The sequence below is a fragment of the Ochlerotatus camptorhynchus genome, unplaced genomic scaffold (assembly GCF_037179485.1).
Source record: "Ochlerotatus camptorhynchus isolate MF236.1 unplaced genomic scaffold, CSIRO-AGI_Acam_v1.1 ptg000017l, whole genome shotgun sequence".
NCBI lineage: Eukaryota > Metazoa > Arthropoda > Insecta > Diptera > Culicidae > Ochlerotatus > Ochlerotatus camptorhynchus.
In genome coordinates this window covers 2587451-2615333 of record NW_027040509.1, presented here as the reverse complement: position 1 = coordinate 2615333, position 27883 = coordinate 2587451, and the positions used below count along the sequence as shown (strand labels likewise).

Here is a 27883-nt window from a genome sequence, read left to right as displayed (position 1 = left end):
TGAATTCCATGAATATCAAGCAAAGAAATGCGGGGTTGTTTTTGTTTTGCTCACAGCAGTAGAATGACGCAGATGGAAATTTATCTCGTTAGGAAATGCAACGGGTCGGTGAAAAGGCTTGTTTCAGCACGAACTGCAGTTGGTCGGGTACGATGACGTCGGGTTTCTTGATTGAACTAAGGAATGTTTTCGCTTAACCAGTTTTCGAATCACAAAAATATGAAGAGGATTATTTTAAATAATATTGTTGAAATTTCAATGTTTTTGAAGTATGATCCCATCATTTATTTAAATTACTGTTTATTTAAAAAAAAAAATTAATTTCACCTTTATGAATCATTTAGTCTGAAATAATACTAGAAACGCAGATGAAATAACAACACCACCAAAATCCACCATTGACCCTTACTAAGTGTTCCACCAGAGATTCCTATGATCGTATCGCTGTTTCCGGTAGGTTGAGAATTTCCAGTAGTCTGCAGGCTCACCGGTAAGTGTATACGTGTTCCAGAATTTAAATGCCTATTTTCCAGGCACTCCAGATACTTGTTCGCTCCCCTAACTGGTCCAAAAAATTTTGTGTTGCTCTCGAAGCAATCGATGACGTCATGAATACCTGTAGATGACTTCTTACGAATTTTCGGAAACTCGAACATCGCGTTCAAATGACGTTTCTTCAGCAAGTAACCGTTGGAGAATCGTGCTACCAAGCGTAATTAGCCTCGCTCATGGTATAAGCATCAACCAATTTCAACGCATCACCCCTCAAAGATGCCCGTAAGTAGTGGAATTTTTGAATGCCACTCAATGCCGGAGAAAAATCAATTGAGCGTGTTGTGAAAAGGCAGCCATTTTTCAAAATTTCCGTCGAACTTGGGAAGGTTGATTTGAGGAAGCCGCACATAAGTAAGAACATTACCCGACTCCGAAGAGGGAACAGGTGAAGAATGCAATCGTGTCGATTGAGTTTGGGTAGGTTGTTGTAGCTTACTAACTAGCCCTCGAAATTGTTTTCCTCGAAATTTTCCCTGACCTGACGATGCACTTCGATATTTTCCTCGTGGTCATCTATTTCTCCGATGTCCGCTTGAATCTCCTCAAATTCTTCCCATTTGGTCTCCAATTTATCCAAACGAAACCGTATTTGGTGCTTATCCGCTGCTTGGCTGCTGTTCAAGAACTTTGCCGTACGTGACAGGAAGTCTACAATACTGTCCCTCACGTGGATTTTGGGCTTCAGTTTCTTCCCCATAATGAGTACCATAGAAGATGATGGCAGAGCATCGAAGAACCAGCAAATGTCCTGTGAATATACGGGACAAAGCGAAGAGTCTTTCCAAGAGATATTTACGGATTTGGATACACATGGTGATGTGGTGGATGCGCAAACCAATTGAAAAACAGTTTGATTAAGACGCAATCTTTTCCGTTAAAAGTGTCGATGCGCAACATAAACGAAAAACAAACTTGTAAATCAAAATGACATTAATGTATACCAAGCATTTCCACTGGGTCTCAAATAAACATTCCTAAGAAATCCCAAATGCAATAAACATGTTTACTAGTTCAAGCGCAAGACGATCAACAACGCACGCAGACGGCGCAATGAATGAAATGATTGTTTGCATAGCTTAGCATACTTGCAATAAGCATAATCGATTGCGTGTGACTTTTGCCACATGGTATCGGGTCAATTCGTAAACAACAGGAAGCAACATATCACCATAGGACTTGGGAAAGATTCAGCATCAACAATATTGAATTCTATCTGCGCAATTGGTTAATTAATAAAACTAACTGAAACTGAAATATACATTATTCTACAATCGCAAGTCAGAGTGTTATTACCTTCGAATGCCAGCTCAGTGAGCCTGTCAAATAGGCCTTGTACAAATTGTCTCTCTGGAAACTGCTAACAATTCTCCGACCAAAATTCCGATCACCAGTATGAGCCAAGGTTTAAGTCGTCGGAGTACCAGCAATTTGTGAGCCTGTCTCTAGGCCTTGAATTAGGTATAGGTCGTAGCAGCTTCAATTGATCCAAATGCACCGGTGAAGTCAAAGTCTTACTTACCTTACCAATCAAGCTAAGGCCTTGTTGTCCTCTGCTGTCCGAAGAAGTCGTCTCCATTCTACTCGATCCATGGCCACAGTTCACCAGCCTCGTAGTCTGCAAAGGGTCCGCAGGTCACCTTCTACTTGGTCGATCCACCTTGCCTGCTGCGCGCCTCTTCTTCTTGTTCCTGTTGGGTCGCTTTCTAGAACCATTTTCACTGGGTCGTCGTGCGGCATTCTTACGACGTACCCAGCCCACCGTATTCGCCCAATTTTTGCAATGTGAACGACGGATGATTCACCCAGCAACTGGTGCAATTTGTGGTTCATTCGTCTCCTCCACGTTCCGTCATCCATCTGCACTCCGCCTAGATGGTACGCAACACCTTCCGTTCGAAAACACCACGTGGTCCTCAACGAGCATAGTCCAGGTCTTGTGGTCGTAGAGGACCACTAGTTAAATCAGGGTCTTGTAGATAGTCAACTTCGTGCGGCGGCGAATTTTATTCGACTGGAGCGTCCTCCTGAGTCCAAAGTAGGCACGATTCCCTGCCATAATGCGTCTTTGAATTTCTCTGCTGGTGGCATTTTTGGCGGTCACCAGTGAGCTCAAATACACGAACTCATCGACCATCTCGATTTCGTCACCGTCCATCTGAACTCGGGGTTGGAGGCTAACATTGTCTTTCCTAGAACCTCTTCCTTCCATGTATTTTGTCTTTGATGCGTTGATGGCACATCCGATTCGCCTAGCTTCAGCCTTCAGTCTGATGTACGTTTCTGTCATCGTCTCAAAGTTCCGTGCCATAATGTCAATGTCATCGGCGACGCCAAGAAGCTGGATGGACTTCCTGAAGATCGTGCCACTCGTGTTTATCCCAGCACTTCTGATCACACCGAGGGGGGCGACACATCTAAATCTAAATTCCAGATGCTCAAAAAATCTCACACTTGCGAATCAATCTTCGAAAAATCATCTTTCATTTCTCGCATCTACTCTACGCGCTTCATCTTTTTGCAGGAAATCTTCAAAATCGACATAAATCTTCCTCCTATCTACTCAGCGTGCGTGCAGCTAGCCACAGCAAACACAATCTTTTCTGCATCGTAGATAGAGTCGTCCCCCTCGGATCACACCTTCTAACGCGATGGTGAATAGCAGACACGAAAGTCCATCACCTTGCCGTAGCCCCCTTCGAGATTCAAAGGGACTCGAGAGTGTCCCCGATACTCGAACAACTCACATCACTCGATCCATCGTCGCCTTGACCAATCGCGTCAGTTTATCTGGAAATCTGCCATAGCTGATCTCGATCGATTGTGTCGTATGCGGATTTGAAATCGATGAACAAATGATGTGTGGGCACGTTGTATTCGCGGCATTCCTGCAGAACCTGCCAAATCACGAAAATTTGGTCCGTGGTAGCGCGGGCACCCATGAATCCCGCCTGGTATTGCCCCACGAACTCTCTTGTAAATGGTGATAGGCGGGGGCATAGAATTTGGGAGAGTACCTTGTAGGCGGCGCTCAGCAGTATGATCGCACGGCAGTTGCTGCAATCCAACTTGTCTCCCTTTTTGTAGATTGGGCATACGACACCTTTCACCCACTCCTCCGGTGAAGTCCAAGTCGCACCATCCAAATAGCCGAAAAGCCCCCGAATACCGTCGAGTCGTAAACGGTTAGATTCTGACCTAATGGACTTGTTATACAATCCAATGTCGATCCAGGTCGAATTAAGTTCCGTCCAGCAAAGGAGCAAAAAGTTGGAGGGTGGTGTACAAGACATGACCGCATTGTTGACGTAGGACTGCGAAATTTCTGTTCGATTTTCTAGTTTGTTGTTTCGGATATTAATTTGTAATTAAGTGCCCGCTGCGCGCCTCTTCTTCTTGTTCCTGTTGGGTCGCTTTCTAGAACCATTTTCACTGGGTCGTCGTGCGGCATAGTCCAGGTCTCGTGGCCGTAAAGGACCACCGGTCTAATCAGCGTCTTGTAGACAGTCAACATCGTGCGACGGCGAATTTTATTCGACCGGAGCGTCCTCCGGAGTCCAAAGTAGGCACGATTCCCTGCCATAATGCGTCTTTGAATTTCTCTGCTGGTATCATTTTCGGTGGTCACCAGTGAGCCCAAATGCACGAACTCATCGACCACCTCGATTTCGTCACCGTCAATCTGAACTCGGGGTGGGAGGCTAACATTGTCTTCCCTAGAACCTCTTGCTTTCATGTATTTTGCCTTTGATGCGTTGATGGCAAGTCCAATCCGTCTAGCTTCAGCCTTCAGTCTGATGTACGTTTCCGCCATCGGCTCAAAGTTCCGTGCCATAATGTCAATGTCATCGGCGAAGCCAAGAAGCTGGATGGACTTCCTGAAGATCGTGCCACTCGTGTCTATCCCAGCTCTTCTGATCACACCTTCTAACGCGATGTTGAACAGCAGACACGAAAGTCCATCACCTTGCCGTAACCCTCTTCGAGATTCAAAGGGACTCGAGAGTGTCCCCGATACTCGAACAACGCACATCACTCGATCCATCGTTGCCTTGACCAATCGCGTCAGTTTATCTGGAAATCCGTCGCATAATCTGCCATAGCTGATCTCGATCGATTGTGTCGTCTGCGGATTTGAAATCGATGAACAAATGATGTGTGCACACGTTGTATTCACGGAGAACCTGCCGAATCACGAAAATTTGGTCCGTAGTAGCGCGGTCACCCATGAATCCCGCCTGGTATTGCCCCACGAACTCTCTTGCAAATGGTGACAGACGGCGGCATAGAATTTGGGAGAGTACCTTGTAGGCGGCGCTCAGCAGTGTGATCGCGCGGTAGTTGCAGCAATCCAATTTGTCGCCCTTTTTGTAGATTGGGCATATGACACCTTCCATCCACTCCTTCGGTAATATCTCCTCCTCCCAAATCTTGGCAAATATCCAGTGCAGCGCTCTAGCCAGTGCTTCACCACCGTATTTTAATAGCTCATTTGGTAGTTGATCTACACCAGTTGCTTTGTTGTTCTTCAGCCGACCGATCTCCTCCTCAATTTCTTGGATATCAGCGGCCGGTAGCCTGTCATCTTCTGCGCCTGCTCCAAGGTCTGTTGCCTTGCCACCTTCGTTTTCTGCTGCTTCACCGTTGAGGTGCTCGTCATAGTACTGCTTCCACCTCTCAATCACCTCACACTCGTTCGTGAGAAGGTTACCGTCTAAGTCCTTGCACATATCGGCTTGTGGCACGTAGCCTTTGCGCGAACTATTTAGCTTCTCATATAACTTCCGTGTGTCGTTTACACGGTTTACGCCTCGCGATCTCGGCCTTCCTGCTGACGCTTCTTCCTTCGGAAAACAGAGTTTTGTCTGTTCCGCGCTTGTTTGCATCGCTCCACATTCAATCTTGTACGGTGTTGCAACATTCTCGACCGTGCTGCATTCTTCTCCTCTACTAACAGTTTGCATTCGCCGTCTAACCAGTCATTTCTTCGGTCCGGGATGACAGTACCTAGTGCCGCTGCAGCAGTACTACCTATGACGGAACGGATTTCCCTCCAGCCATCTTCAAGAGAAGCTGCGCCAAGCTGCTCTTCCGTGGGTAGTGCAACTTCCAGCTGCTTCGCGTAGTCCTGGGCAACTCCGGCGTCCCGTAGTTGTTCAATGTTGGGTCGCGGCGTTCGATTTCGACGTGTGTTATGCACCGTTGAGAGTTTTGAGCGCATGCATACTGCAACTAGGTAGTGGTCCGAATCTATGTTCGCACTGCGGTACGTGCGGACGTTGGTAATGTCGGAGAAAAATTTCCCGTCGATTAGAACGTGATCGATTTGGGTTTTCTGTGTGTTGGTCAGGTGATCTCCAGGTGGCTTTGTGGATATCGTTGCAAGGGAAAAAGGTACTTCGAACTACCATACCCCGAGATGCTGCAAAGTTCACGCATCGTTGGCCGTTGTCGTTCGATACGGCATGCAAGCTGTTTGGCCCGATTGCCGGTCTATACATTGCCTCCCGTCCTACCTGAGTGTTCATGTCGCCGATGACGATTTTGACGTCCCGTTGCGAACAGCCGTCGTACACCTGCTCCAGCTACGCATAGAACGCTTCTTTCCCGTCGGCGGGTCTCCCTTCGTGTGGGTAGTGCACGTTGATGATACTGTAGTTGAATCCTCGCGTTGATCGGCTTCCAACCAATCACGCGTTGGTGCATCTTACCTAGCACTACAAAGCCGGTTGGTGGTGCCACGGCTCTGGTAGAAAGTAGTCGCTCGATGCCCGCTTTTCCATACCTTTTGTCCCGTCCAGCAAAGTTCCTGCAGTGCTACGACTTCGAAGTTGCGTGGTTGAAGTTCGTCATAGATTAACCTATCACAGCCCGGGAAGCCGAGCGATTTCCAGTTCCATGTTCCGAGTTTCCAATCGTAGTCCTTATTTTGTCGCGTAGGTCTGTGCCGATTGTTCCGATCCGTATTTCTTTCTTAAGTATTTGCAACTTTGTTTTTTTCCAGGGCGGCTTGTTGGGCCTGCCCAACCCCCTGTCTCGCCAGGGGACCATCGTGCACAGCTCTGTTTAGAGTCCCACTCTGGCACTAGGACGGTGATCAGCCGCTCCTAACATGGAGAACAGACGCCGTTTTGAGCCGCACCTCCATGGTGAACAGACGCCCGGGTTTGGTGAAGCATTTCCTCTATCACCGTACTATGGTTACCACGCCAGTGTTCGCGTCGCACCTCTTCACTTTGCTATTGCTGGACTGGCAACATTGTCCAGGCTACGCCACCCAGTTGTGTCCATGTTTCAGCTGGTAGTCTTTTGTTATCAAATGACTCCAGGAGCCGTGAAGTAGGAACTTGTGAGGACCAGGGCGCTCCTTCCAGATTGTCAACTCACCATTTTGTAGCCCTTCTTGGATACCCCACCTCATTTACTCTATAACTAGGGGGTTCCTCTGGCTCCCCACCTATATTTAAAACTCTGTCACCAGGGGGACCCGTTCTGGATTCCCCAATATTCATCAAAAGATGAACCAGCCTCTGACTGAAAGTCTCTCTAATAAAGATAACCTAACCAAACCTAATAAAGTCAAAGTTAATATGGTTCCATTTCGATTCGTTGAGTTTGATTCCGAACCACTAGACTAATAATGCTTAATTGAAAAATATTCAAATTGATTATCAAACATCAACACAAATATGAAGGCTTTGTAGATTCTGTTCCCATCTTACACGTAAACCAAAAATGTATTACATTCAATGTTAGTTCCATTTCCTATCATCCTCCGCAGTTTACCGTATCGATTTTTTTTTTTTTTATCTTTTTTTATTTTGTGTTCTGTCTACGCTTTCGACTATACAACCATATTTCGTCTTAAGCTACAATGCCAACATTACGGAGTATTCGTAAAATACCCGCACTATACTTCGTGCATACGCTCTGAGGTGGAGTAAAACGTCACAAAACGTAAACGCCTTTCATAAATGCAATCTAGTCAAACAAAAGTAGTGAAAATGGAGGCGAACCAGCCCAAGGCTGAAAGCCTCCTTAATAAAGCTAAATAATAATAATAATAATAAGTAGTGAAAAGTTTTATAAGTGCGTGAACACAAAAGTGCAACCACAGTTTCCACTTGAAAATGTCTATGGTTAAAATTATGTTCCGTAACTGGTAGGATGACATCAAGGAAATTGTAATGCATGCGTCCCTAATTCAAGACCAGAAGTTTGGCAACGGAATTAACTCGATAAGCAGATAAGGGGGGTGGGGGGTTTACGATATTGTGACAAGCAATGCATTAGGTATAGGAAAAACGACAAAAAAAGAGGGAAGGGGGGGGGGCGGTAATTTCTCAAGATATTTGTCGAATATTCCGCATAAAACTGTGACACTAAAACTTCATTGCCTTCTTTCCTCTCTCAAGTATTGGCGCTCGATCAGGACATTGGCAAAAATGGACGAGTAAACTATTCCATCAAATTCAGACACGGGAAGGCGATAAAACTCCGCATCGACATTCGGCCCTTCAAGACCCTAGGCGGACCAAGTATGTTCGAAGGAGGCACAATTTCAGCATCAGCCCAGCAGCAAATCGGTTGACGGTCAATAAGGACCAATGAAGACAGGAAACAGGATGTATATGTTGTGTGTGCAACAGTTTACCGCAAACATAAATGTCGATAAAGACTTCTTAAAACAGCATCATCATCGAATGAAAACATGAGAAGAAACAGAACGAGTAAGGTTTCATGTCGAGTTATTTCATTCGGTGCAACTTCCTTCGGTTAAGCCACAATGCCTTCAAAATCAAGTCACCGATCACGAAATTATTGCAACGCTTACAACTGGCTGTATCTTTATTCCTACTTGGTGGAAACTAACCAAACTTTGCATAGTTTCTCTTTGAAGTGTATTGTTTACATCCTGTAAATTACGTTATTGTCTGTATCGATGCAGCTAGGATGGAAGTGATTCAAGTGAATACGCGTGAAAAAAATTGTACTCACATGGAAAATCCGGAGCTTTCCCATCGTGCTTTAGGAAAAATACTGTCATATCGATTGGTGATAAAGTTATTGAAATTGGTCAAGGGGTAGCTGAGTTATTAACGTTCAAAATCTTTCATAATTTCGTTACATGTTCCATCTTCGGTTTTCACAAAGTTTACCCCCATGTAGAAATCATAGACGACAAAAATGTTGTAATCCCTTGAAGCTCTTGTTTAAGCCGTTTGAAAGAAACCGTTTATTTTGTGAAGAATCCAAAGAACTGAACGATGGCAAGTAGTGCGAAGAAAGCTGGTATTGTGCAGTTTGCTGGTGATGGGTGCAACACGTCGAAATTCCGGGTCGGGACCCAGTTTTCGGCCCATGGTGTACGGGGGATGAAAAAGCGAAGGCGCTATTGGTGGTGTTCATTGCGGACAGTTACCTGGAATACGTCCGAGACAAGGTTACTTCCAATGCAGTGTGACAGTGTCTAGAGGCAACTTTTACGACGAAAGGATTTGCTGCCCAAACTTAGATCCAGCGGTCATTTGCTATGCTGTGGATGGAGGAAGGATCTGCCCTGAAGGACCATTTCCGCAGCTTCGACGAATTTGTGAGGTAGCTAAAAGACGCAGGCGCGAAACTTACTGAATTGGTTATTTATCTCGTACGATGTCGTTACTTCGGCAATTGAAAACCTCGAAGAAAAACTAATCACCTTAGGAACAGTAAAAAGCCGTCGGTTGGCTGAAGAACAAAAGCGGAATGGTCGAGATACAAGCAGTGGCGTAACAAATCGATCCGATGGGACAGTACTGGCAGCTAGAACCGGGAAACAAAAGAAAGGTATCCTAATGATGATGAATCGAAGTTTTCTGGTGCTACGGTTACGTCGTGCATGCATCGTGAAGTCACGTGAATTGGATTTGTACCGATGGTGTGTTCAAGCATAAAGAAGAAGGTAGGTAGAATGGATCCTCGATTCGGGTCCCAGCCGGCACATGGCCAAAGAGGAAAGAATTTTTCCTGAAATGTAAACACTTGCTAGACCTATCACGATTGAAAGTGCGATGAACGATGGAAGTATGAAAGCTGTCAAGCAAGGAACCATCAAAGGAAACGTATCGACACAATGCGGCCGGGTACGTTTGGCTATTAGCAAGGTTTTGTTGGTACCAAATCTAAAATTTAACTTACTATCGTTGAGGGCACTGATCAATGTTGGAGCTAAGGTTCAACTTCGAGAAAGATCGGCAAACTTGACCAAAAACAGGGAAGTCATCGGTGAAGCTATCAAGCATGGTAATTTGTACTATAAACGGTGATACGGTCAAAATTTGGTCAAGGGAAAACGCGTGTAAATCGGTGAAATCGTTTATTTAAAAAATCAAATTAAATTTCTTTTTAAAGTTCAATTAGTATAAAATTCAGGAAAAATATTCAGTTAGGCTCCCGCTTTTCCAAATCCGAATTGCCGGGCCTTACGCTTGACCCCTGCCATCAGATTTTGTACCGCCACCTTGTCCACCTTCTTCGCCGCAGAAAGCCAGTTTGCCTTGAACTGCTGCTCGCCCTTAGCAGTTTTTTTGGTCTTCTTTAGGTTCCGCTTGACAATAGCCCAGTATTTCTCAATTGGGCGGAGCTCTGGCGTGTTGGGAGGGTTCTTGTCCTTGGAAACCACCTGCACGTTGTTGGCGGCGTACCACTCCATGGCCTTTTTACCGTAATGGCAAGATGCCAAATCCGGCCAAAACAGTACGGAACAACCGTGTTTCTTCAGGAAAGGCAGCAGACGTTTATTCAAACACTCTTTCACGTAAATTTCTTGGTTGACAGTCCCGGAAGCTATGAAAATGCTGCTTTTCAAGCCACAGGTACAGATGGCTTGCCAAACCAGATATTTCTTTGCGAACTTTGACAGTTTCATGTGCTTGAAAACATCTGCTACCTTTCCCCTTCCTTTTGCCGTATAAAACTCCTGTCCCGGAAGCTGCTTGTAGTCGGCTTTGACGTAGGTTTCGTCGTCCATTACCACGCAGTCAAACTTCGTCAGCATCGTCGTGTACAGCCTCCGGGATCGCGCTTTGGCCGTCGTATTTTGTTTATCATCGCGATTTGAAGTCACTACCTTCTTGTAAGTCGATAGTCCGGCTCGTTTTTTGGCTCGATGAACGGTTGTAGACGATACACCCAGCTTATTTGCGGCATCTCGGAGAGAGAGGTTAGGGTTTCGCTTGAAACTACCGGCAACTCTCTTTGTCGTCTCAGCGGCTTCCGGTTTTCGATTTCCCCCCGATCCAGACTTCCTGGCTGTCGACAAACGTTCCCCAAACACTTTAATTACATTTGTAACGGTTGATTTGGCAACTTTTAGCGATTTTGCCAACTTTGCGTGCGAGTAGCTCGGATTTTCGCGATGCGCGAGCAAAATTTTGATACGCTGCTCTTCTTGCTTGGACGGCATTTTGACAACTGAAGAGTGAATTCCAAAATCAAAATAGGAGCAACATTCTACACACATACACCTTCAAAATGAGGGGTGTTCAGGTTTTTTAAATGCAAAATTGAAAGAAATACGTCAAGTTGATATTGACCAAATTTTGACCGTATCACCCTTTATGACCATGGAAGTGAAGAATTCAGACACCGCCTTGGTGAGTGGCGGGGGAATCAGTAAGCAGGATTTGTGGCACAAGTGCTACGGTCATTTGAGTTATCGAAACCTATAGAAACTTCAAAGATCGGAAATGGTCGATGGAATGGATGAGCTAAAACAGAGCAAGCTTTCTGCGAAACTTGTGCTGAAGCAAAACTTGTAAGGTTTTCATTCGATGGTTCAAGACCCTCAAGCAGCTGGATTCTGGAAAGAGTTCACAAGGATGTTTGTGTAAAAATTAACGCCGGCCACATTCGATGGTTACCAATATTTTGTGACGATCCTGGATGACTATACGCATTTAGCTGTTGTGTACCTTATGAAGAAAAAGGACCAGGTATTTGAATATTTCAAAATCAATCAAGCGATGGCAACTACAAAATTCGGTATCCGGATAGCAAACTTGAGATGTGACCTTGGACGTGAATACCTCAGCAAACAACAATTGCCATATTATGAGCAACATGGCATCCAGGTGAAATCAACGGTCGGTTATACGCCACAGCACAATGCAGTCGCAGAACGATTTCATCGGACCGTTACTGAAAACATGCGAACTCTACTGGAGTTCCAAAGTACCTTTGGGGAGAAGCACTGTATAACGCTGTATACGTGACAAACCGAAACCCGACGGAAGTACTGGAAGCGGAGAAAGCATCAGCTGAGATGCACTCAATAATTCAACCGTATCAAGAGTTATAAACAGGTTCAAGGACCGGTTGACATTGGGTCACAAGCACGGAGCAGGAAGGAAACCGGAAGCAGCATGTAGGAAGACGGAAGGAAAGGTGAAGGGTATTTTCACCCGAAATCCCAACATTTCAACACGTGATGTTGCCAAAAAGGTCGGTGTTTCACAAAGTTACGTGCAGAAGGTCAAGGCAAGAGTTGGATTACATGCATTCAAGGTTCAAAACTTCCCAAACCACGATGAACGCCAGCAAAATATTTCCAAAACCCGCGCAAGGAAGATCTACACGGAAATGTTGACCAGATACATACAGTTGCTGTGTGATGGATGATGAAACATACCTCAAAGTTGACTTCCAACAAATACCAGGACTGGAGTTTTACACCGATAAAGATAAGTTTCAAGTGGAACGTCGTTTCAAGAAAAACAAAAAGTCGAGATTTGCATCAAATACCTTTTTTGGCACACAGCAATAAATAATTTTTAATATTACATCCAAGAGATAATACTTCAATCATGTCGAAAATCGCATGTAATTTGTATGGCCACAAAAACAAACAAATGCAGTAAAAGCAGCGTTATGTCAGTTCATGCACTGTATTAATGATAATTTTGTCCTTTTTGGCAAATATTATTACACCATATTTTTGACACGATTGAAGTGCATCCACTTCGATGTGATATCAAAATAAACTTTTGCTGTGCAGGCTATCTGCACCTGTGGAAAATGAACTAAAATATTCGTCACCAAGGGCATCATCAATGGCGAAATTTACAAAAAATAATGCCTCCAAAAACGTCTACTTTCATTTTTGAGGCAGCACCAGTGTCTGTTTTTATCAATTTATCATCACAAGCAAGGAGTAGTGCTTCAACTCAGTGTAGATGAATTGCGTTTGTTTTGAAATTCCTTGCTATTACGTACGAGCGAAATGAACAAATGAGTTCATTATACATCAACGAATATGCTTTTGTTGATTTTAACCAGTGCTTGATTATCCAACCCAAAATTGTTCCAAATCAGAAGCGATCCTCAGATTCGCGGAATCCCAGAAAATCATCCTTCCATGATTGTTCCGTTAATTTTCGCTGCAAAGTTTGGCCAACTTGATTCTGCAACATCGTTCTTCACAGATGGATCACTAATTGAGGCGTCCGGTGGTTTTGGTACCTATAACGAATTTCATAGCGCCTCTCGAATGCTTCAAGCTCCTTGTTCCGTATATGTTGCTGAGCTGGCGGCAATACATTATACGCTCGAAACCATCGTCTCACTTTCACCAGACCACTACTTTATTTTTTCAGTTCTGTCGAGGCTATTCTCTCCATGAGGCCGGTAAAGATCTTTTGTCATCACCTTTGCATGGGTCCCATCTCTTTGCTCGATTCCGGGCAATGAGAAGGCGGACTCACTTGCTAAAGTGGGCGCTATGAAAGGCGATATTTACGATCGACAAATCGCCTTCAATGAATTTTTCTTCATTTATCGTCAACAGTCGCTCTTCAGCTGGCAACATAAATGGAGTGAAGGAAGTTTGGGACGATGGCTATATTCGATCATCCCTAAGGTGTCGAAGAGTCCTTGGTTCAAAGGGTTGGATGTGGGTCGAGACTTCATTCGTGTGATGTCTCGCCTTCTGTCCAATCACTATTCGTTAAACTTCACTTGTTCCGTGTTGGGCTGCGGGATAGCAATCTCTGTGAATGTGGACAAGGTTACCAAAACGCTGATCACATTATTTGGTCTTGGAGTCAGATCTGAACTGTACGATTCCCTTCGGGCTCGAGGTAGATGTTTTGGCTAGACGTGATCTAGAGTTTATGAAACTTGTATATGTTTTCCTGAAGAATATTAACCTTAGATTGTAAGTTTGATTATCTTGCAGATTCATGCAGGTGGTCTATCTGTTAAGGTTGTATTCATTTTCAGCTAAATTGAGTGTAGAAGAAATGAATTTTATCAGCACTGGGCAGCACAGTGAAAACCCATTGTTTTGACCGGACTTAGCTTCATTCTAAAAGCGTGTGCACTATTTACTATTCATTATTCGAAAATCGTGTTGGAATAATATGAGGCTAATTTGGTGCATTTTGTCCCCAAGAACATTAACACACTGGGAATGACACTGATGAAGACTGCACATTGTAGTCGAAATACGTATCTGTCATGGATACCAAAATTAATTTAGTGGAATTAAATGGAAGATAACCTTTTTTGCTGTTTTATAACATTAATCCACCCAACTATCCAGAACTACGTCCAATCAAAACCTTTTTGGTCATAATGAAGCGGGAACTCAAAAAGACCAAGGAGAAAGTAAAGGATGCAAATGACATGCGGAGGAAATTGATGAAAAATGAGTGAAGCAAAAGTTTCGGATATTTTACCAAACAACCCCCAGAAATTGATCCAATATATGTATACTGAGCTTAATATATGTAAAGAACCACCCTTAAAATTTAGGTTTTATCTGATAAATGAAAATTGACGTGAAATTTGAGAGCAAATTCAATGTGTTGCAATAATTTCGTGTTCGCTCTTTAGTACGAATCTGTTTCGTTGCTGATAATAACGAATTGATTCGTGGAATAAACGAGCGCTTGCATTGGATTGGACCGCAGCTCGGTATATCTCATCCTCCATTCATGCGGTATCCACTAACATCCTGCCATGATGGATCCCACATTACTGTAAGCAAATCTTACATCCTCTGGCGGGGTGTTGTAATGCTGAAATGGGTGCGCTTAGTTTTTTTTTTTTTTAATGTTGAACCAGAACCTGAAACCAAGCTGAGCTCGTCAGGATTATTTGATAAATATTATCGATATTTAAGAACATACGAAACATGTAACATCTCAGATTTCGATAATTTTCGAAGTGACAAATATCACAACACAATTTTTGATACGACCAGCGTTAAATTAAGTTTTATTGTGATCTTTGGTTCAAAATATGCAGGAGCCCTTCGAAACGAAAATAAGATTGAATTAAATAATCTTACAATCTTCAAGAGAATTGCATTATTTGCCTGATAATACATTTGAACCACGGTTATGCTTCATATTCTATCCTCATTAAAATAAGTAGGGTTTCGGATTTTGATCAGGCTAATAATTCAAACCGGACAAATCCAATCTTTTCACATTTTACCTTCTCTACTAAAGCCAGTGTTCGATTCCATAAACTAAATAAGTATTTCAAGGACTCTTAACTACAATTTCTCCAATCAGTGCACCCAACGTAGTTTATCCTGAACCTATTGTTGACCCCTGCTTCCTCTCTAGTTCTCGGAGTCTGAATGTATATTGTTAAATTAACAGCAAACAAGATTCGATTTTCTGTATTTCTATTCCAATCACGTGGACTGTTGTAGCACACTGCCAACGGGGACCAGACCAGACCAGACCAGACCAGACCAGACCAGACCGGAGGGACCACTCCCTGGTCAGCAACAGCACAACATCATCACAAATCGAACGAAAACTCTTGGAAAAAGTGCTCATTATTCGCTTCGTTATCAAACGAGAAAAGCATCTCCACTATCTCTATTTTTATTCCCGAGATCTCTATCTATGTGAGCCGGGGAGCCGGGGAGCCACGGTCCAATTCAGGTCGAGATGTGTCGGCAGTCCGTGTCGATGTTCAAGTAGTAAATTTGCAGTAACAAGCATAAAAAAGCGAGAAAATGTACGACCCCTCAACTGCTCCAGCAAACCGACAGACCATTCGCTCGCCAATTTCAACACCCACATCAACCCGGACCGAAGACTGCATCGAACCGCGTAGCGATCAACAGACGGACAGAGTGCTTTCTTTGGAATTCCCCTGCACACGGAATTCCCCTGCACGGCGCCTCTTTCCTCAAACTTCCCGCAGCGGGCCACGGTTTCAACGATTCTGTAATTGACATTTATTTATATTTTTCTTCCAATCAATTTACAACCAATGAACTTCTCAATTCGAGTTTACTTCGCCGGCGGAACGGTTCTCGAGAAAAGCCAGCAGCACGGAACGAGAAAGGCAAAAAGTGCATCCAAGCACCGACGACCGGGAGAAAATCTCATTTGAGAAATTCTTCTAACAACATTGGCTGAAGCTCCTTTTTTTTTGCGTGGCTTCCGGTTGCGATGCGAAAGAGGAAGCTGAGATTGATGCGGATGATGCGGGAAAAGGGATATAAAAGTTTCCACCCCCATCGTCGTCCGTCCGGTTTGCTCCTCAGAGGTGGGTAATGCGAGTTTGAGAATAAAATAACAAAAAAAAAAGTGCATCCACTCTTCAAGTGCTGTTGTACACTGCTGTTCGAATCAGTTTTGCTTTTATTTCATTTTCCTCGTCGTTGGTGCATTCACAACTTGTACTTCCGCAGGTCCTTGAGGTTGTGTTGGATCGTGGGGGAGGGGATAGTGGTCTCACATAGAACATGTGCATTGCATCCGTGGCACTACAATCAGTCAGTAAAGGGTAGAGTTGTTCTGAGCACGGTTCACATTGAGCAAACATAAATAAATTGAAGTACCTTGTTACACTGAGCGGTCAGGAGCGTCCGTATGGAGGAATCCTTGAAAATTTAGAATCGGAATTGTAAGTCGTCGTTTGCTTTGGGCAAACGAGACGGATTCTGAAAGATGATATTGATAAAGGGTTGAAGGACTTGTAAATAAGCTGGTATCACTATTCAAAATGAAATTCAATCAATCAATCAGGCTAAGGCCTTGTTGTCCTCTGCTGTCCGAAAAAGTCGTCTCCACTCTACTCGATCCATGGCCACACTTTTCCAGCCTCGTAGTCTGCGAAGGGTCCGCAGGTCGCTTGGTCGATCCACCTTGCCCGCTGCGCGCCTTGCTCCTGTTGGGTCGCTTTCGAGAACCATTTTCACGTGCGGCATTCTTACGACGTGCCCAGCCCACCACAGTCGCCCAATTTTTGCAATGTGGACGGTTCTTCCAGCAGCTGGTGCAATTCGTGGTTCATTCGGCTCCTCCACGTTCCGTCATCCATCTGCACTCCACCGTAGATGGTACGCAACACCATCCGTTCGAAAACACCATAGTCCAGGTCTCGTGGCCGTAGAGGACCACCAGTCAAATCAGGGTCTTGTAGATAGTCAACTTCGTGCGGCGACGAATTTTATTCGACCGGAGTGTCCTCCGGAGTCCAAAGTCGGCACGATTCCCTGCCATAATACTGGTGCTCTACTGGTGTCATTTTCGGCGGTTTCGATTTCATCACCGTCAATCTGAACTCGGGGTGGAAGGATAACATTGGCTTCCCAAGAACCTCTTTCTATCATGTATTTTGCCTTTGATGCGTTGATGGCAAGTCCAATCCGCCTAGCTTCAGCCTTCAGTCTGATGTACGTTTCTGCCATCGTCTCAAAGTTCCGTGCCATAATGTCAATGTCATCGGCGAAGCCAAGAAGCTGGATGGACTTCCTGAAGATCGTGCCACTCGTGTCTATCCCAGCTCTTCTTATCACACCTTCTAACGCGATGTTGAATAGCAGACACGAAAGTCCATCACCTTGCCGTAACCCCCTTCGAGATTCAAAGGGACTCGAGAGTGTCCCCGATACTCAAACAACGTACATCACTCGATACATCGTCGCCTTGACCAATCACGTCAGTTTATCCAGAAATCCGTACTCGTGCATAATCTGCCATAGCTGATCTCGATCGATTGTGTCGTATGCGGATTTGAAATCGATGAACAAATGATGTGTGGGCACGTTGTATTCACGGCATTTCTGCAGAACCTGCCGAATCGCGAAAATTTGGTCCGTGGTAGCGCGGGCACCCATGAATCCCGCCTGGTCTTGCCCCACGAACTCTCTTGCAAATTGTGACAGGCGGCGGCATAGAATTTGGGAGAGTACCTTGTAGGCGGCGCTCAGCAGTGTGATCGCGCGGTAGTTGCAGCAATCCAACTTGTCGCCCTTTTTGTAGATTGGGCATACGACACCTTCCATCCACTCCTCCGTAATATCTCCTCCTCCCAAATCTTGGCAATTACCCAGTGCAGCGCTCTAGCCAGTGCTTCACCACCGTATTTTAATAGCTCACTTGGTAGTTGATCTACACCAGTTGCTTTGTTGTTCTTCAGCCGACCGATCTCCTCCTCAACTTCTTGAAGATCATGGGCCAGTAGCCTGTCGTCTTCTGCGCGTGCTCCAAGGTCTGTTGCCGTGCCACCTTCGTTTTCTGCTGCTTCACCGTTGTGGTGCTCGTCATAGTACTGCTTCCACCTCTCAATCACCTCACACTCGTTCGTGAGAAGGTTACCGTCCAAGGCCTTGCACATATCGGCTTGCGGCACATAGCCTTTGCGCGAACTATTTAGCTTCTCATAGAACTTCCGTGTGTCGTTTACGCGGTACAGATTTTCCATCCTTCGGAAAACCGAGTTTTGTTTGTTCCGCGCTTGTCTGTATCGCTCCACATTCAATCTCGTGCGGTGTTGCAGCATTCTCGCCCGTGCTGCATTTTTCACCTCTACTAACAGTTTGCATTCGCCGTCAAACCAGTCATTACTTTGGTCCGGGATTACAGTACCTAGTGCCGCTGCAGCAGTACTACCTGTGGCGGAACGGATGTCCCTCCAGCCATCTTCAAGAGAAGCTGCGCCAAGCTGCTCTTTCGTGGGTAGTGCTACTTCCAGCTGCAGCGCGTAGTCCTGGGCAACTCCGGCGTCCCGTAGTTGCTCAATGTTGGGTCGCGGCGTTCGATTTCGACGTGTGTTATGCACCGTTGAGAGTTTTGAGCGCATGTATATTGCAACTAGGTAGTGGTCCGAATCTATGTTCGCACTGCGGTACGTGCGGACGTTGATAATGTCGGAGAAGAATTTCTCGTCGATTAAAACGTGATCGATTTGGTTTTCTGTGTGTTGGTCAGGTGATCTCCAGGTGGTTTTGTGGATATCCTTGCGGGGGAGAAAGGTGCTTACGGGCCATGCTAACAATCTTGTTGATTTTCTTTGCGCTAACGCTTGGAAATACCGGAAAGTTTTGATTCTTTTCTATGTAATAGAAATAAACCGCACATTTGCACTTCTGACAAGTTGCAACTGAATGCTTATAATTGTTTTAAAATAACTGTTTCATGGCCAACTAGCTTTATTGCGCTTACTTATACAGTAATATAAGGATTTATGTTTGGGTTTTATAAGGGCAATTCATTTTGCTTTTTTTATACTTCAAGGCAATCATAAACCTTTAATAAGTGAAAATAGCATAAGCATCAGTTGGTTTTTTTTATAAGCATTATAGGCTTGCATTGTATATGACCGTCATAAAGCTGTAGGTAATAGTTACAGCTGCAATAAAACCTTTATAAATTTTGAATATAGCCAAGCAGCTCTAGATTTGTTACTTGGGAGATCACCATGGCGGAATCATATTAGAACCAACCAAGGACGATCTATGGAAGGAAATTGCCGGTGAAGCACGGAATGAAATACGTAGCGTTAGAGAAAGACTCAAAGGGATTCCAAAAGAAGCAATTAACGGCGGCAAAAGAGCAGAATATGGTGAGAGCTGTCCAAACTAAATATCAAAATTAAACTAGATACATGCCAGGTCTGAAAACAAAATATTTTCAAACCTGGAAGTGTGTATATATAACCACACAGCTAAAAAAAAAGTAGTGTAAATTTCCGTTACTATGATGCACATTAATGGAGCGTCATATATCATACAAGTTTAGATTATAGATCGTGTAAATTTATGAGATATATCATGGAATATTCCATATATTGTATGCAACTGTCCACTTTTGTTTGCAACATTTCTTGCAAGCTGCTAGTTTACGTGAAAAGGAAATTTACATGTATGAATGTTTGCATGCATGGATGTTTACATCGCCAGTAAAATTCAGAATTTTTTGGTGTGCAATATCCATGTGATAACGGTGATGCATACATGCGGGGCTTATTGTGAGTGAAAGTAACCTCGGAATGGGCGTGACTCTCCAGACATTCTGAAATGGGTTGCTGGATCTGCAATAGAGCTATCTCCTTCTAACTCCCGGACTAAAGCTGCCATACGACTAAATGACCTGGCCATACATGCGACATTGTAGAGAGAGTTCTTCCATAATAACACTGCCGGCCAGTGGGGGTAAGAGAAGACATAAACATATTATCTTGTCACAGCAAAAAGTTAGTTTTTCTAAGTGTAATACTACCTTATCAAAAATGTATACAAATAATTAATTACTTTATTTGTACAGGCTCAATCGAATAAACTTTACAGAGCCGAGTTATCATTTTCGTTATACATTATTGATGTCTTATTTTTAAAGTTAAAGGAGCTGGACCGGATACTCGCGGTTGTCTCGAGGTTAGTGGAGATTTACAATTTTTTTGGATGGGGAAAGGGAGAAGGAGGTTTGAAATATGATTTATTATACAAATATTTAATTAATCCTAAAACATGAACTTATTTCTATTCATCTTGAAAACAAACATAAAAAAGAACCCACACGTACAAAATACAAACTAAACACAAGGTTAATCAAACTTACAATCTAATGTTAATGTTCTTAAAGTAAACACATACGAGTTTCACAAATTCCAGATCGCGTCTATCCAAAATATCCCGAACTGGAACGTTAGGTTGTCTACCTCGAGCCCGAAGGGAATCGTACAGTTCAGATCTGACTCCGCGATGCTCAGCACAAGACCAAATAATGTGATCTGCGTCCTGGTAGAAAAAAATGTGTACAAATATTTTAGAAGGTGAAAAACAACATTTCAAGAAACTTCTTGCAAGCTGATGATGATAATGATTTAGACTACCACTCATGTAGCAAGGCGCCTACACATAGCAATGGGGAATCTAATCAGGACGACTTAATCAAGTCCCACTGTATGAAGCGCTAAAAACGGAGTGGTGGACCGGTAAGCAGAAATGCCCACGTGAAACCCACCGGGAACGGGTGTAGAATCTCCTCCCAGCAAACAAGATCATATAATTCGCTATGGAACAAGCCCTCTTCCTGTGGAGACGAGCTCGCCCTTTATCCACGAAATGTTAGCGACAGTATCAAACATCGAGAATGAAAAAAAAAAAGGGTTCTGACCGTCTTTTTTTTCAGAAAGGTCCCACTGTGCGCTGCCTGCTTTGTTTCATTTTCCTCCGGGAAAACGTTTTTCACTTCGAGGATTTAATTTGTAAGTCACATATATTTCAGCGAATTACGTGAGACAAATCGGCTCCTTCTTGCACTCAGTTCATAAAGCTGTGCTAGGGAAAAAAAATATGGGAAAGAAGCGTAGGTTTTCCATTATAATTTTAACTTAATTTCTGTCTGCTTGTATTTTCTGTTCCGTTCCGACTATATGGTCACGTCTTTTGCCGCCGGCTTCCGGAAAAGGAAGAAAAAAACGATACCAAGAATGATTTTCCACTTTGTTTGCCATTTCGCAGGAAGCTTTGCGCGAGTGCTAGTGGGTGTGAGTGTTTTGCATCCAGGTTGTATTTAACCAAGTTAGGAGTGTGGAAGTTTTGCCACTAAACATTCATGATTCTGAGGTCTGAATGAAATGGGAATCCTGCCATGAAAATCGAGCTTTAACGAACTCAACTAGATCGGCCGTTTCCCCCTTAGTTTCAAACAACAAGCGAAGCAACATGGCCTTCCGTTCGTTGTTTGTCTTAAATGTTTAATGAAGGGATAAAATGAAAGCGTTGTTGTTGAACTTTCTCTCTTTTTTTTTTCCTTCGAAAAGGTGTCGGTTCTCGTCCATAAACAGATTAGAGCACAAGCTGAATTGATAATAATCCAGCAGCAAAGTTTAAGTTTTGCCAAGTTTTTCAGCTGTCGGTTGCCGAATAATTGAACGCCTTCGCTTGTTTCGCGTTTAGCGTCTTTAAAACGAGACAAATTGGTGCCATCGTCTTTTGTCATCACATTTGACGAAGTTTGCCTTTACGCTGGGAGATAAATTAAATTTCGTAACAAGAACTATTTCGTCGTCGCAGTGTCTGCACATGAACAATGTGCACACAGCTCGTCGTTTCTGCTTTCATGGTTTGAAGAAAATTTTACGAACCAACAAAATATTCCACGGTACCTACAGTTGAGGGCGGCGGCGGTGTTGTGAGGGGTGACTTTCTCACTCCCTCTCGTATGATCATACGACAGGAATACCTGCCGCGAGGCTGTGTGTGTGTTTTTGTTGTAAGAGTTCACATGTTTGACATAATTGTATCTCGTTTGTTATGCTTTTTTTTTCCTTTCTTTCTCATGGTAAATTTTCCGACTCTACCGACACACTGAGCTACACTCAACTATTCTGACTAGCAACATTGTTCATTGTTCTCATTAACTTGTGCAGACATGGAGAGGATGGTGGAAGGGTAGAAGGAAGGTTACGTGTACAGTCAGGTTATAATTGGATGTAACTTAATTTCAGGGTAAACTTGACGTGCTATTTATTTTGCTTCTACTTTTAGTTAAATTACGGTTGAATCTTGACCTTCTCTAGAAGTTATAAATTTGTAGGAACCTACCGTTATTCATTCAGTGCAAAAAGCTGTGCGAGTGATTGTCATAGTCGGGTGAAATTTATTTTTATTTCCCTTGATTTGTTTTCCGCCGATCGTCGACCCAACGACTAATGAACGGGGGACCAACGGCTTTACTTCCCTTCCGAAGGAAGGCGTGATCAGAGATGCTATGCCTCAGAACATCTCGGCGGTGCCGACTGGGATTGATCCCAGGCCTGCTAGGGTGCGAGGCAATCACGCTTACCACTACACCACCGGCGCCGCTTGATGAAGTATATTAAATCAAATAAACAAATCTCGATTCCTATTTCAAACGTCAATTTGTCGAAACTTTGTGGGGTTAGTTTGCGTGGGTGTGCTAAGAATTGAATCTTTGTTTACAAAAGCAGATACATCCCATCGTAAAAGTAATCAAGGACAGTTTTTGAGAGGTTTAAGACCACCCCTACCGTAGACAATCATCCTTATATTTTTTTTGAAAATTTGTTTGGACCTTTGACATTTGCTCTCCTCCCAAAAAGGTTTACACGTGGTACATGGACAGCCCCTATCGGGTTATTTTTGACGTAGGACTTAATTATACACAAGGGGTCACATCACGAAGTCGTTATGACGCATGTAGCGAAAATGGGGAAGTTTTCAAACGCATATTTCTCAAACCATTTATGGGAAATATGTCATGCAATATGCCATTGGATGGATAATTTGTCCAGCAAGTACTAGTAGTCAAATTTACGTTTATTTTCTGTTTTTTTAAGTTTCAACATTTGGTTTAACATTTCAATTGATTAGCTTTTGGCTCTTCATCTTTGTTCTAGTTAATTGGTTATTCTAATGTGATGGTTGCGTTTAGCGCTAATTTACAAAATACCCTTTATGAGATTGTTTTGATTTGAATTAAAAAATTTGATAACCTACCTACCGTGCCGATTCAAATTTCGGACACTTAAACTCGAATTTCGGACACTTTTAAAAGTTGATTATCTCGGTCGAATATGATCCACATGTCTTGTAAATTTTAAATTTTTTTGACTAGTGCCCTCCACGATCATCTAACATTATTACTTTGTTTCTAACTGGATGTAATATTTAATTAAAAATGAAAGTGTCCGAAATTTGAATCGTCCGAAATTTGAATCGGAACGGTATTTGAGCACAGGAACCTGCCTAACTACTAAATCTAGGTTGCCAAATCACGAATGATCTGGTGGTTTGATCGCAGACAGGCGACTCTGAACCTTTCCAGCGTGGAAGTCTTTCGTTCCTCGAGTGTTTGAAGACCGGCCAGGTGGTGAATCCCAGAATTACGAGTTCACGGGGGACTGTTAAGGATCATTCTGAGGATCTTGTTTTTGGTCCTCTGAAGCTTAAGGTGGTGGCACTTAGCACAACTCTTCCAGATTGGCATACCATACTCAATAGCCGGCAGAATGATCTGCTTGTGGACAGCAAGCGTGTTTTTGAGGGACAGGGTGGACTTCCTGATCAAGATGTTACACTTGATGGATGTCTTTTTCACAAGGGATCGGAATAGAAATTTTCTATCGAGGGTGAGACCAAGGTAGACTACTTCACACGACCATTTAATGGGAGTGCTAGCAAGATAGACCTTCACGTTAGCAGGTGGAATAAGCCGAGGTGATTTCGAGTGTGGAAACAGAAGGGTTTGTGTTTTAGCTTCATTGATACAAATCTTCCAGCTCTTGAAATAGTCGGACAGAACATCCAGGCCTGATTGTAATTTACTCGCCAGAGCACGGATCACTCGACCCGTATAGATGATGGAGGTGTCATCTGCGAACCCGGCAGGGGTGGAACGTCTGACGTGAAAATGTTGAATAGGATAGGCCCAAGCAGGCTACCCTGAGGGACCCCTGCATCAACGTTGAACGTATCAGAGGGGACATTGTTCAAGTAGACCTGGAATAATCTGCCCGACAAGTAATTTTTGATGATCTTCACGAGGAAGATCGGAAAGTTGTATCGATGCAGCTTGTACACTAGACCATCATGCCAGACATTGTCAAACGCCTTCTCGACGTCCAACAATGCCATGGCAGATGTATTGGAAACGGACTTGTTCCGCTTGATGATATTACTAATCCGTGCGAGTTGGTGGATGGTAGAGTGGCCTTTCCTTAACCCGAATTGCTCTTTGAGAAAGATGTTATTATCATTTGAAAACACCAGCAGACGGCTGAGTATCAACTTTTCGAATACCTTCGAGATGGAGGACAAGAGGCTGATGGGGCGATAGCTTTTGGCACTGGTAGGAACTTTGCCAGGCTTGAGTATTGGAATCACTTGGCTAACTTCCAGCATGCAAGGAAATAGCAGAGCACCAAATATTTGTTGTAAATTAAGGGTAAGATGGTTGAAGAAGTCAATACTCAAGTTTTTAAACTCGAGGTTAACTACACCATCCATACCCGCAGCCTTCATGTTTTTAGTGCTTCTAATAGCTGCTATCACCTCAACAGCCGATATTCTACCATCATCATGCACTACTACGGGGGTGTCAGCGAATCTAGACATTGCCTCCAGTACGTCAGGCCCATGGTTTGGCCAAGATTATGTGAAATCACAAAATGTTGGTCAAGAGCATTGACCTTTTCAACTGGGGTTATGAGTAGGGATGGGTCCAAGTTCTGGTCAACAGAGGCAAGCGGAAGGATCGGCCTCGACTTACTTTTCAAAATTTTGGTCATCTTCCAAAATGGTTTTGCACAATCTGGGAGAGAGCGAATCTTGTTGGCAAAATCGTTATTTCTGAGTTCCACCATCCTGGCCTGGATAATTTTGGTTAGCCTATTGACATTGGTCTTGAAGTATCCAGCAAGTTTTTGTTGTATAGAATATATAGTGAAAATATATCACAAAATATAACATCATAGGAACATTTCGTGAACTAATCAGAAGAGCGGACGGATGGGAAAAAGATATATTCTTTCGCACGGACATCACTTTCCTGCGCTTGCGTAAATTTTCCTCCCACAGCGCTTTCTCACATCTTTTTGACATCTTGAGAAATGCTAAGGTAAACAATCGGGAGAAGTTTCAAAAGATTTGAGCAATGGAGAGGCTACAAAATCTGACCATGCGGCATATCAAAATTTTCAGAAATTTTAACACATTTTATTTAACACCATGTCAATTGAGCATAGTGACAATGGCCTCCCTATGTCCCTGGAATAGATTTCGGAAACCCATGAGGAAGTGGCCAATCTTCGATTCCGACGAAAGCGGATCATGCGGCATATCAAATTATTGTGAATTTTACGGACATGTCATTAGCTTATATGTCAAATGAACAGAGTGATAATGGCCACCAAATGACTTTAGAACAGGTTTGGGAAGCCCTGAAGAAAGTGACCAATCTCCGATTTCTAAAAAATCTGGTCATGCGGCTTATACAAATTTTAAGAAATTTGTACACAATTTATTAGAAACCCTACCAATTAGGCAGAGTAACAATGACTACTCAATTTCCCTGGAAAAGGTTCCGGAATATAAAGTTATTATTTCATGAGAGACCATGCCAATTGAGTTACAATGGCCACATACCACATGACTAATTTTGTAGCAATCAGTGATTGGCTACTTTCTGTGGGGCTGCCGAATCCTATACCAGGGACATAGGGTAACCATTGTTACTATGTTGAATTGTCTTGGTCTCTTTTGACGTGTCCACGAATTTCTGAAAAATTGGATATACCGCCTGACTACGGAACCCGATCCGTAACTCTATATTTTCATCTCCTCATCTATCGTATAAAAATTTCCACTTTAAGCCTGATTTTGACGTTAAGCATATCCAACTATTATCCTGAATATTGAGTTTCAAAAAATGCGAAGCAAATTCAACGCATCGTCTCTCACATGAGAATGAATACTAGTCACGAAATTTCTAGTCTCAGAAAAGTGAAAACAGTGCTGCCATGCTAAATTTATACCTGGTTACTCACTGATTTTGCAGATGTGCGACCTGCTCACCTCAAATCCATGCGCTCCCTTTAAGGGGTGTCCATAATCGTAATTAAAGGAAGTGTACACAAAACTTGAGTAAGGGTAAAACTTGTCTAAAATCAATGCAATCAGCAGAACCTAAAAATACTAACTGGACCTTTTAAATGGAATAAAAAAAAAAGATTAAAAGTTTAACGATCTACTAAAAATAGGCCCAATGAAGATCCCAACTCCTGAATCGAACACCAAACTTAATTAATAATTCATTAGGATTTGTAAAATACTAAACTTTTCAGATATTTTCAAGGCAACTCTAAAGTTATTGGAACTGGTAGATCTCTAACCTAAAAAATATGGAGACCTCCGTGAATTGCTCAGAACATTTTAAAAGTTCTCACAATTTTTTTTTCTGAGATCTTTGATTGATCCAGAAATTTCTAAATTTTGCCACAGTTTAAGAAACTTTAGGTAATGGAACATTCCTTAAAATCTCTATACTCCCCTGAACTTCTCTGAACTTATCTGAAGTTTTCAATCCGCCATGACAATGATCAGATTTTTATTTTAAATGTTATCATGTTTTAACCGAAATTCTGAACGTAAATTATGTTTTCAATATCACTAGAAAAATCCTTGGAATATCGCTAACATCTTCTGTTCAAATAATGAGAGAATAATCCTTGGGCTACTCCTGGAAAAATCACGCATTGTTCGGAAGTCAAAAACAACTTTTGTGTTAAATGGTTAATGAAATTGCTGTTAAGAACTCTGATGTGAAGGATGAACTCTAAACATTTCAATAAGTAATGAAAATGCATAAGAATCCAACATCTATGGACATCTATGAAGATGTGAGAACTTTGCTGAAGTTTTTAAAAATTCCTTTAGAAATTCATTCTAGTAACGTTAATTGAACTGCACTGAGGTTCGCTGACCTTCTTTGATGTTCTTGAAGCTACTCCAACGTTTGTGCAGTTCTCATAAAGTTCTACACTTGAAGATTTTCCCTGAAAATATCTGGAATTCTGTTATGTCTCCACAATATGTATGAAGTTTTCTAAATTTCTCAGGAGTTCTCCGGACTAAAGTTTTACGAATTTTTCCAAGAATTTATGCAGTAATCCTGAGTTTATTGAAATTATCCTTTACATATCTTTAGACTTCTGTAAAAGTCTGAACTTTCCTGTAGATATTGGGACTGGCCTTAAGATCTCTTAGCTGCTCTGAAGATCTACAGAACCAGCTTGTTTGAGGTTCTTGGAAATTCTATAAAGTACCCACAAGTTCTTTGGACTTCTTTGAAGTTTTCATGACTTCCCTGACAATCTTTGAACTTCTTAAATGTTTCCATAAAGCTGATGTAACCACCATGAAGTTATTTTTCCTTGGTTTGTTTTCCGTCGATCTTGTTTTCCGTACTAAGTACCAATGCTACTGACGCCAGGGAGGCAGCTCCCACACTTGGACCTTACCTATCGATCGATCAGCTCATGAACCGGGGGCCAACGGCTTTACTTTCCTGAAGTT

The 27883-nt window shown here is 43.0% G+C and overlaps 1 protein-coding gene across 1 annotated transcript in view; it reads right to left on the bottom strand.

The window, feature by feature from the left end:
- Nucleotides 1-27883, bottom strand: part of LOC135702374 (uncharacterized) — a 422075-nt gene that overhangs the window by 385 nt on the left and 393807 nt on the right. The window lies entirely within an intron of this gene.